Source organism: Microtus pennsylvanicus, chromosome 19 (genome assembly GCF_037038515.1).
Source record: "Microtus pennsylvanicus isolate mMicPen1 chromosome 19, mMicPen1.hap1, whole genome shotgun sequence".
Taxonomy (NCBI): Eukaryota; Metazoa; Chordata; class Mammalia; order Rodentia; family Cricetidae; genus Microtus; species Microtus pennsylvanicus.
This window is the reverse complement of record NC_134597.1, coordinates 20752729-20763466: the sequence shown is the minus strand read 5'-3', so window position 1 is coordinate 20763466 and position 10738 is coordinate 20752729. Positions and strand designations below refer to the sequence as shown.

The following is a 10738-nucleotide window of genomic DNA, read 5'->3' as shown; positions in this document are numbered from 1 at the left end:
GTGATAGAGAAAATATGTTTTCATACTAAAATATTAAAAACTAAATATTTGCATAGAACAAACAGCAGGAATTATTGAACAGAATGAAGAATTTTTAAAATATATATAATAAGGTACATTGAAAGTGCTCTGAATAAATGAAGACACATCTATCTCGTGATTTAATTTTATAAATACATTAAGTTTCACATAATTAATTTGAAATATTTCAGTTATACTACTGAAATTAGATAATTTAAAATATAAAAGGTAAATAAGTAGGTATAAATAGTAAAACAAAAATTAGAGTGTTTATTAGATGTTGATGAAAAACTGACTTAATAAACATTCCTGCTTTTTAGATACCACTATAGCTGGACTAGAGTTTGGATTAAGTTGACATGGAGATAAAATACTCACTGTGATGTTGTGAGGATAGAGTCAGGTAATGGATATGTGGTATATCTTTCTTTTCATTTTAATTCTGTTCTGCTTGTCTTCCTCATCTCTAGCAAGTGATTTTGGACTATCTAAAAAAAAAGAGAATATATACAATAGTCAGGGCATATTTATAAACAAATATTATGTGTCAATCAAAAAGTACAAAATGATAGTTATCTACTCTCCCATCGATTCTACCTGAATTGCTGAAGAGTCGGATAAGAATGTTAAAGTAAGGCCACGTGGCCGGGAAGAGGATACGTCAGTGCCGCCAGCAACGTCACCAGGCCCGGCCCAGCCCGACTGGGCATGATTGGGTGTTGAGATCGCGTCGCGCTTCCTCCTCTGCTCGGCATGTTCAGGGCGGCTTGCTCTCTTTTCCCTTCGGCAGAGAAGAGGCGATGGCGGCAATGGCATCTTTCGGCGCCCTGGCGCTACTCCTGCTGTCCAGGTTATCTTGCTGCTCAGAAGCCTGCCTGGAGCCCCAGATCACCCCTTCTTACTATACAACCTCAGATGCCGTCCTTTCTACAGAGACCGTATTCATCGTGGAGATCTCACTGACTTGCAAGAACAGGGTCCAGAACATGGCTCTTTATGCTGACGTTAGTGGAAAACAGTTTCCTGTAACCCGGGGCCAGGATGTGGGCCGATATCAGGTTTCGTGGAGCCTGGAACACAAAAGCGCCCACGCAGGCACTTATGAGGTCAGATTTTTCGATGAAGAGTCCTACAGCCTCCTAAGGAAGGCTCAGAGAAATAATGAGGACGTTTCCACCATCTCACCCCTGTTTACAGTCAGTGTGGATCATCGGGGCGTCTGGAATGGGCCTTGGGTCTCCACGGAAGTGCTGGCTGCAGTGATCGGCATAGTCATCTACTACCTAGCCTTCAGTGCAAAGAGCCACATCCAGGCCTGAGGGCAGCATCCTCAGCCTTCTATTGCTTCTTTCAATGAACAGTTGCTATTTATGATGAGTACATTAAAAAAAATAGTTAAAGTAACCCTAAAACCACAGGAGGTATAATATTTATAAGTGCATACATATTCATCTACTTTTACTGTTTTATGAATTATAGTTTTATTTAACTGGTTCATATGATTTATGTTATGTAAATAGATGGATTATTTAAAATGAAGTAAATTAACCTATATATGACTCATAAGTTTGGGTATAAAAGTAAATGACTTAGATAAAAGTGCTCTGTTTCAGTACGGAGATGATTCTGTCTTTGTTCAGACGAAGGCTTTGCCTTTCTAGTTGTTTTCCATATCACAAAGATCCAACACCCCTCTAAGAGTCAGGCCTTTAGCAGTAAGAAACCTTAGATAGAATGAAGGAAAACTCTTGCTCGCTGGAATAGATCTGTGACTGAGGCCTCATTAGTTGAGTTTTGTGCTCTGAGATAGTGAGTTGCTGCCTGAAGAATTCAGAATTATATTCACCAACTATAAATATACTAATTTTTCATCAGAAATAAAAGGTTCCTTAGGTTTTCATTTGCACCCAGGGATGTGTTTATTGCCCAATCCTTTAATCAAGCAAAGATTAAAGACACCATTATTATTATTATTTCTTAAAATAATCCAACAAAGACACCTGCTCTTAAGCTACCTTCAATGTCCTCTCGACTCCCTGGGAAATTTTCTCTGATTATTCTCATGTTTCCTGATGGCACACAGAGCTCAGACTGTTGACTGCTGAAAGGTAGCCTCTGAAAGGCTGTTGTCACTGTGCAGCCTATAGAGATGCTGAGTAAAGACTCTCATGCCAATGACGATCCAGCCCAGAGCAACACTGAAGCTGCAGCCGAGGGACAGTGGCCACTCATCTATAGTTTTCAACAGCTTGCAGCTCTGAACGCCCAGTTAACAGCCACAAAAACACTGTGTAGAGGTTTGTATTTGAAACACACATTTTAGCTCAGTCTAAGAGGAGGAGTTAACAAAATGGTTTATTAAGAACTTTCTGTGCCCTGTGTCAGCCACATAAACCGACATAGGTTTCGTATTCTATGAGGTTGAGCTAGGTGGGTTTGAAGTTACCTATGTATCTGAAGATACACGATTTCAAATTCAAAAGAAAAATTCCACTTATATCTTTATGTGAAAAGTTTTGTTTCCAGATCTCTGTCAGAGTTTAGACTTGCTAGAAAAAAAAAATGGAAAGAAACACCATGACCTACAGCAGTGGTTGCTAAGGAGACCAGCCGCATAAAGGTTTGGGTTATTAATCAGTAATATCTTCCCAAGGAGTCTCCCATGATGGCAGAAATAGCACTACCTGGCCAAAATTTATTTCAATTAAATTGTATATATAGGGATGTCTCATTAAAATTCACATCTCTCTATGGTTATAAATCTTTTGTGAGCTATTAACAATTTACCACATATATTTTCAAGGATTGGAACAAGCCAGATGTGTTTTGAAATAAAAGAAGTGAAGAAGAGAAAATCTAGGCTATGATGAGTTATCTTCCTGGAGGAGAAGGTCTGTGCAGGGGAGCAGGATGGAAAATGGAAGAAAGGACAGTTCAAGAAGTACTGGTGGGTACCCAGGGAAAGAGCCACCATGCAGGCAAGGACAGAGACACGAAAAGGATGGAGGTGGGCAAATCCTCAGAGTGCAGATGAAAAGGATAATAAAGGTCAGTGTCTAAACGCATCTGGAAGTCATTCCATCTAACTTGAGGTTTTACTAAACCTACTCAAGATCTATTCTGCATCATAAGTTATTAAGATAAAAATAAGCAGTTCTTAACATGAGAATGGGGTTACAATAGTCATGGTTATTTCATAAAAAAACACCATATATTAACATTATCATGCTTAAAAGAGATTTGTTCTTCATTTGGAAACAGAAAGATTAAACACAAGTGAACTTTAGCTAGTCCTGCCAATGAAACATTAAGGCAAGGCTTATTTTATCATGTTTTGACTCATATGTTTTTATAAAATTTATCATACACGTCAGGTAATTCAGACACAGTTTCATATCTCTTAATATTTATATAGCATATAGAGTTGAAAGTTTTTATTTGAGAAATATTTGAACAAGTCTACTTCCTTACTCTAAGTTCTTGGAATTTTTGTGAGTAAAGAAAACAAGATTCTTAAAATGAAATGACATATCTACAAATAAAATTACCCACACACATTAATTTTTGCATTATACCTGAGCCACCCCAGAGAATTATGGAGTGCTATACAACCTTATGTTTTAAAATATATAAATAACTGTGAACTAAGAGACAATCCACTTTTTCCTTCACTGCTTATAAACTGGGAAACTTGAAATTGATAGTTTTCCCATGAGAAACATATGCACAATATGTAAAACTGTAAACAAGAAAGGAAAAAGATAGGAGATTTGGAAAGAAATTTATATAATCTGGCATGGAAAATAATATAGTATGTTCTAAAATAACTAAACAAGAATTACTATGTGATCTAGCAATCATATTTAGAGTATTTTTTTCAAACAGAATTGAAGTCAGAATCTCAGAAAGATATTAAAAGTCTATGTTCGTCTTAGCATGATTCATAACTCATGACAGTCAAAACTTCATTCCAAGTTGTAGTGACATTTCATTTGTATTTTAATAAATGAAGCTTGCCTGAATATCAGAAGGCAAAACAGCCTCACTACTCAGCTATACAGGCCAGGCAGTGGTGGCACAAACCTTTAATCCCAGCAGCCACACTAGTTAGCCATGGAGGCCAAGCAGTGGTGGTGCATCCTTTAATCCTAGCACAAAAGAGGTATATAAGGCAATATGAGACAGGAACTTGCTCTCTTTCAGTCTGAAGATTCTTAGAGTTGAGAGTTCTTTAGTGCCTTAGCCACTTTGATTTTCTGCTCTTCAAATTGAACCCCAATATCTGTCTCAGGGTTCTTATGATTCACGCTACACTAAGTTAAATACTCATTGATGGGAAAATGTTTTATATTCATGAAGTGAACTATTATTCCATTTTTTGAATGAAGGAAATCTGTAAATTGTGGCAATATGGACAAATATTGATGCATAGAGCTTTTCAAAAAGGCCGGTGATGCAGGATTCCACTAATATGAGGCACCTAGAATAGACAGACTCATAAATAGAATTTTAAAAGTAGAGGACTATGGAGCCCAGTAGAAATAAAATTTAGTTGTACAAGGAAATTACATTTCATAGAGCTCATGAGTTTCTGTTCATACCATTACAGAGTACACTTAAAATTTGTTAAAATTCCTATTGGTATTCTCACCATAATAAAAATTAATTTTTAAATAAGGAAGAAATAAAAGGAAATAAAGAAAGAAAGAAGGAAGGGAGGAAGGAAGGAAGGAAGGAAGGAAGGAAGGAAGGAAGGAAGGAAGGAAGGAAGGAAGGAAGGAAGAAAGGAATCCTATAGATTTCTAGTGTTTTCTCCATGACGTAGCTTGCTAAAAACTGAAAGTAAATGCTTGTTAGAGCTTTGAACAGAAATGGAAATGACCTTTTGCTGTGCACAAAGTTCACACTCCTCTTTAGTCAGGACACTATGAGAACTGTGTTTAGTAGGCATAGGCACAGGGGCAGCACAGGCCAGCACCTGGTGCAAATGGAGCTTTATCCCCATCCCAGAGGTCCTACTTGATGGGTTTCTTTCTCACCACCCAGTCCCCGCAGTGGCTTATGAAATAACCACTCTGAGGCTTAATATCAGTTACAATTGTTTGGTCAATGGCTTGGGTTTCTTATTGGCTAGCTTTCTCTTATCAATCAGCCCATTTCTATTCATCTATGAACCCCATTTCCCTTGAATCCCCATAATAAAGACAATCTGTTACTCTCATGGCACCTCCCTAATTAACCTGGTGTGTCTACAGGGATGATGAAGGCGTAAGTCACAAACAATCCCACACCAGTTTGGAATTATGATTAATAGAACGGTTATTTATTTAAGGAGGAAAAACTTACAGATCACCGTCCCAGACAACAGCCCTCTGCGCAATCAGGTAGGGAGCCTAGTTGCAGGAAATGCAGCTGCAAGCCAGAGAAAGAGCACTTAGGGTAGTTGCTGCTTTTTTAAAGTGAGAGATAGACCAGCCCCAACGGGCTGGTATCTCAACAGCTATTGGCTGAAGGAGCAGAAGGAGCTCCTGCAACAGGTTGAAGAGAAAAGCCTCAAGCGGTTTTAAGCAGCTACACATGGGGAGCAGGGGACAAGTTTTTGAAGAAGATATATCAAAAATAAAATTTTCTGTAGTTTTCTTATCAACAAACTACCATCTGACGAATTCCTACATAGAAAATTCTCAGTATCCTGGATGATTCAGTAAACTCATATTTTTTTTTTAAAGTGGGGCAAGAATTAAGCCTTTCTTGTTGCTGACAGGCTTTATACTATTCCAACAGACTCATTGTCATACAAAGGCCAATCTAGTAAAGTTCTATGTGGCTCATCAATTAATCCTACTGGTCCTGGCTCATGTTCTAAGGCAGTTTGAAAGCCTGGTTCAATCTGAGTACATCCAGAATCTTGGATTAAATTAACAGTCAGTCTCGATATTTTTGCATTGATTAGTAAATTAATGAGAGTGTCTTCATATGGGGCTTTGACCACTACTTTGAGGTCACCACAGTATTCTCACTCTTTGATTACTTTGAAGGTTTCTCCTATGTACCTGTTTGTAGGCCGAAAGCAGCAGCAAGCGAACACTGGGCACCAATCTTTCCTTTCCCCATCTTTAGGTCAGTTCGAACCACAGGCATGGTTTTGTACTCCCCATTTTCTCCCAAGATGCTTGCTTAGGTTCCTGTCTCTGGGTCTGTATTTGTCTCATCTCTTAAGTTCTGGGGTAACATTCAGAGGTATCCTTAAATATGCCAGCCCAGGCACATGCCACAAACAACTCAGCCAAACTGAGTGTATCTAGAGGAACTAAATACTCCACGAGCAAGAATTTGGAGAGCATTGAAAGCCTTCTCATGCATTCAGGACTTGTGGTTCTTCACTCCTAAACAAACAACATGCTTTACTTCCTGATTCAGTACATTACACTCCTGTTTCCTTCCACAGAACTGTATCTTTGGCCAGAAAGGATTTGGACGGTGTTTTCTGTCTGTTTCCAACCACAGAATCACAGACTGTGCATTACTCCGTTTCTCTCTCCTTTTCCTGGTAGTATTTCTCCAGTGGTACTGGTTGCCTCTGAGATGGGTGTGCTAGATAGACATGAAACCCAGATGAATGGGAGAGACCAATTACACATTGACATCAGTAAATTATCTGACGAAACATGTTACTTTGTTGGGAATATGTGCCATGTTTTATTTGATTTAGAATTTAACATGTCATATCACTATTTTATTGGTTATTGTAAGAAAATAGTGCTGTTTCCATACTCTTTGAAGGACAATGTATAGTGTGCCTAAGTGTGGAGCAGGTAAAGGAATTACAACTAGCAGAGTAGTTTGGGCAAAAGACCACTGGTCTTTAAAATCTAACTGACAGCTTGTATCAAAACCACTAATGGTTTTCTAATTTTGCTGTCATTGTTTATGTAATAATAGAAGACACATTTCGGTTACAATTTTTTTGTTTTTTCTTGTTTGCTTATTTCTCCCTAGATTCGGATGATCTCTGGATAAGTTGATATGGAACGATAAATTCCCTGTATACCCTATTCCATAAATATAAAATGAAATTTAGTAATTATTTATTTAGATAGTTCAAATTAACTCCATTACTGAAAATATGTCATAGAAACTGGATTTTAAATTTATATTTGGGATATAATTTTTTGAAGCCTCAACCACATTGTGAAATAATTTTTCAGAATTCCACTAGAATTTGTTCAACTTTCAGAAGAGCCCAGAGTGAGATGCTACTGTGAGCTTATGTATGATCTTGGAGATGACTTTATTTTATACTTTCTGCATGCATAGATGGACAATTTGAGTATCTATCCATTAAATCACAAAAGCCTTGACTATTACATCCTCTGCTCACTCAACTGAGCTACCAAAGATGCTCATTCCTTTTAAACGGATGGGGGCAATGCCAGAACTGTATGCCAGTCTTAAAGGTCCACTCTAATTGGGTGCATGGGAGGCCTAGGTGAGCCTAAGGTTTTCAGAGAAGTGAGTGTGAGTCACCTAGCTGAATATCATGGTTACATGAGGCTCCTGAGGGTCAAAGACTTCATGAAATATTTTCAACCAGGGAATTTGTGATGGGAATTTGTGTGTGTGTATATAATTTTCTGCCAGCAGCTCAGAATCCATGAGAGTCCAGAAACCCTTTCACAGTTTCATTTTTCTCTCACACAAGGAGAGATGGGGCTGAATTTTAGTTCCTCATCTTACCTTGTCTCTTCCATCTTTTGAGTTGTGGGGAAAGGACAGAGTGAAAGGGGGACCAAATGATCATGAAAATCCCATGATACTGCTACCTTAGATAGTTATTATACCTTATTTGACTTGGTATTGCAAGAGGGTTCAACAGGTAAAAGTATTCAATGTTAAACTTGATTACCCAAGTTTATTCCCAGGGACCCAAATGGTGATGGCAGAGAACGGAAAACTGCAAAGTGTTCTCCACAGGTGGGTGGTAAACACACACACACACACACACACACACACACACACACACACACACACAGAGAGAGAGAGAGAGAGACAGAGAGAGAGACAGAGAGAGAGAGACAGAGAGAGAGAGAGACAGAGAGACAGAGAAAGAGAGACAGAGGAGAGAGAGACAGAGAAGGAGGGAGAGAGGAAGGGAGGGAGAGAGAGAGACAGACAGACAGACAGACAGACAGACACACACACACACACAGGGAGAGAGAGAGAGAGAGAGAGAGAGAGAGAGAGAGAGAGAGAGAGAGAGAGAGAGAGAGAGAGTTCATACATGTATATCTAGGCCCACAAAGTAGTTAAAAATTGCCTGCGTTGAAGAACAGTAAAAATCAAACTTATACTTTTGAAACTCACAGTCAAGAAACCTAGTACTTAAGAATCCCTTAATTCACAGTGATTTCTCTTTCTGCCACAGGCTAAGCTGAAAAGCATTACCAAGTGCAGTAGTGAAAAGGGCGGTGTTTTGCTGCATGAGAAACCTGGGCTCGATTTCTCATTGATCTTTCTATTCTCTGTGGTACTTCCTGGACCTTTATAGTTATCAGTTTTTAAATCTGAATTAAAGAGTTAATGAATCCTGAATATAGAAGAGGGTGGGGTAGAGCCTAATAACATTGGCTTTTCAATAGCTATTTGTTCTTTCCCATTAAACAGGCATGAGCATGATCTTTAATCCTCACAATCTTTTAACTGAGAATTGAATGATAATGTTTATTGAACATTTACTATGTTCCACTCATCGAGCTAAGTGTTTTCATACATTAACTCATTTAATTATTATAACAACTTTATAAATTAGGGACTATTATGATCTCCATTTTGAAGTCAAGGAAAATGAGCCATGTAGAGTTGTAGTCATTTGCTCAAGGATCTATAGCCAAGGCTTTAGTTGCTCTTAGTTTTTGCTAGCGTCCACTAGGCTATGAATCTTTTCACTTAACTCATCATATCTAGAAATCTTGTTCAAGTCAATATTACATTAAAACTTAAGGAAAGAGTTCTACTAGAATTAATAAGTATTCAAGTAAGTTATTATCATCCTGTTCATTTCTGATGGGATACATAAGAAAGTTAATTCAAGAAAGAAAGGGAAAATGCCCTCATTGGAGGATATGGCTGAGTCGTTTGATGGTTAGAATGCCAAATGACTTCAAACCCTCTTCAGTTTCCTGAGAAGTAGCCAATAACTATGGCACCTCTGTCTTCAGGCTTACTTGATCAGTGAAGTCACTCTAAATACTTTAAAATTATTTTGACACGAATAAATAAATTTCATTTAGAAATGTGCCACATAAATGATCTTTTTCATTAAGACTTGAAGTTGGTCATGTTGCTTCTAAGCAAAAAGGTTTCTGATGAGTTTCCCACCCGAATGCAGCCCAGTCCATCCTGTTCCTATCACTGGTTTGCCTTTCTGAATAGAGAAATAAATACCTTAAATCAGAGGAGTGAGAACTTACAATTGTTAGCAATAAGAATTATAAAATATTAGAGAAAAAACAACTAAATGAAGGTAATAATATGAATATACAAAGATTTTATTAGTAGAGGACAGGCAATTATTTACTTTGAATAGTTTAATCACCCTCTTTTTTGTGGTTGGATGTGTGTTTTTTTTTTGTAGTTGGATCTGTGTGTGTGTGTGTGTGTGTGTGTGTGTGTGTGCGTGTGTGTTTGTGTGTGTGTGTGTTTGTGTGTGTGTGTGTTGTATGTATTGGAGCATTTGTGGTGCTCTTTACTTTCAGATTGGTCTTATAATTCTTTCCAACTTTTTTATCCACCTGTCTAAGGGAAGTTCTCTCTGACCCAAGGCCAATGAATCTGATGACTGATTTTATTTCTGTCCAGTTAACTGCTAGACATGAGAGCTATGACTCTCCCTGAGCCCCTTATCATTTTAGCCTGTGTAGCTCTCCTTTATTTCTGTCCCCGTCACAGCATTTTTCCCCTTCAATCATCACCTCTACTCTCACATTCAGAGCTCCTACTGAAGTGTTCCAAAATGTCACACAGATAAGAGACATGGATATATAGAGGAGATTGAGAATCCTCAGTTCGATTTGTATTCCCTCTCATGCTGCTAGGAAGAAGACACTGATTCGTATTGTTTTCTGACTGTCCAACTACAGGAAAAAGGGCAATCTAGCATGGGATCTCATTTTCTCTAGGAAGTAACCTTTATAAAATTCTAAAATTCTCTCTCTCTCTCTCTCTCTCTCTCTCTCTCTCTCTCTCTCTCTCTCTCTCTCTGTGTGTGTGTGTGTGTGTGTGTGTGCATGCATGAATGTGTGTGCATGCATGCACAAGCATGTTGACTGATTTACCAAATGTATCCATATAATCTAATTATAAAATCATATAATCTACAAAATCAATCCAGTGTTTTTATTCACTCTGTTAATTTCAGAGATGTATACTATATTCTTGTAACATTAATCTTACATTTCCCCTCTAACTTCTCCCAAACAACCCTGACACATTCACTTCCCATGTTCATGTCCTCCTTTCACGGCATCAATGAGTGCCATTCTTATATAATATTCATGGGAGTTGTAGCAGCTACTAAAGCCATGAGCATCCTAAACGGGACACTTCCTTGAAGCAAATTGGTTCTCCCTACCCAGGGGCTTTCAACTTCCAAATCTCCTTAAGGTAGGAGTGAAGCTTCATAGTCTCCTCCTAGTCTATGTTGGAAATTTTACAGGCT

General features: G+C 38.2%; 2 pseudogenes; one reads left to right on the top strand and one right to left on the bottom strand.

Annotated features, from left to right (window-relative positions):
• The first annotated feature begins 753 nt into the window (after window positions 1-753).
• On the top strand, window positions 754-1407 carry LOC142838133 (translocon-associated protein subunit delta pseudogene; annotated as a pseudogene).
• A 4381-nt stretch (window positions 1408-5788) lies between these two features.
• LOC142838516 (peptidyl-tRNA hydrolase 2, mitochondrial pseudogene) lies at window positions 5789-6365 on the bottom strand (annotated as a pseudogene).
• Between the last annotated feature and the right edge of the window lie 4373 nt (window positions 6366-10738).